This window comes from Macaca mulatta, chromosome 9, assembly GCF_049350105.2.
Source record: "Macaca mulatta isolate MMU2019108-1 chromosome 9, T2T-MMU8v2.0, whole genome shotgun sequence".
Taxonomy (NCBI): domain Eukaryota; kingdom Metazoa; phylum Chordata; class Mammalia; order Primates; family Cercopithecidae; genus Macaca; species Macaca mulatta.
Genome location: NC_133414.1, coordinates 50,825,133 through 50,826,639, shown reverse-complemented (window position 1 = coordinate 50,826,639; position 1,507 = coordinate 50,825,133).

Here is a 1,507-nt window from a genome sequence, read left to right as displayed (position 1 = left end):
CATCTTTAGACTTAGATACCATAATTCCAAGAGCTCCTTAGAGGCTGTTTTGTGGAATGCTAAAGGCCATCCGAAATTCAATTTTGTTGTTGTTGTTGGAATGAAACATCATCCAGCACTTGCATAATTATCCTTTAAGAACTGCAAAGTGCTTTTCAAATGAAGATGCAGCCTTCTGATGAACTAGAAGGGGAAATGAAGGAAATGGATGATTTCTATATCTATGTGTAGTAGGTGAGTGAATTGACAAGATGCAAAAGGATGAAATACCAGCGTCTCCACCCCATCTTACCATCAGTTTGTATTGTAAAATTTAACTTTCATTTTCTTCAGGATTTCTTGGAATAATGTCAGTTAAAAAATGCAGCTGGATCCTTGGCTTTGCTTCACTTTCTTCACAAGAATATAAGAAAGCGATGAATCTGGGAATCTAATACCCCATGTGTCCTTTTGAAAGGCATCGTCTATTGCTTTGGGTGTTTTCGTTTGTTTCGTTTGTTTGTTTTGTATGAGGATGTTGAATCTACTCTGTAAGTTACTACATCAAATTGTGCATTTAAAAGCAATTGATAATTCTAAAAAAGTATTTTCATAAGCAACACATCTTAATAATTACTAAAGTGTCTGATAAGAAAATAATACATCCCATGGCAAATCAGACCAATAACAAGTCAGAACAAAACTATTTCTAGAAGGGAAACGAGTTTCTCTGGGTATAATGCAGTGGAATTACTCATTATATTGTGGCATGACACTAAAGACAATATATTAGGTCAAATTTTGGATATGATCAGGACTCTTTCTGGAAAAAAAAAAATCATCCATGAAGCACATACACGGTTTAGGTATGAACCCTGAGTAGAACAAATAGAAGTTTATACGCTTTTTTATGATGCACTGTCTGTAAGCTAGGTGAATAGAAGATGAGTAGATAATTCTTCAGCACTCCTGCTTGCCTGAAGTATTGGTGCACTCTTTAATAATAAGTCACTGTAAAAATTATAATATCCATGGGTCAATATATTATCGTAAGCACTAAAGAAAAGAATGGAGAATAATCTTTGACTGAGGTTAGGATCAAAGGCTGCACAGAGTGTACAAGCTGTGATTGCAGACTTGGTCCATTCCATGGCTCTTATATCACATGAATCAATCAACCGGTGATTTATTTGGTGTCAGTGTCATGCTTATTCCCATTCTAAGTGCACTGAAGTTGATAGGGAAAAAAATAACTAAAAGTAATAGTTGGTTCATGATATTCACTAAATTTGCTGAATGTTATGAATGAATAAATTAATTAAAGATTATTTTATTGCCTTTCTGGGAAATTGTTATGCGTTCAAAAATCTTCATTTAGATTTTCTTCTACCACTGTCATCCACTACAAACCCTGGATGTTCCAAATCTGCTTTCCTATGTGACTGTACTAACACACTTTTTAAAGAAATCTTTCTACACTTCACATTTTATCTCAATTAACCGTGTACATATCTGTTTTACCAGAAAC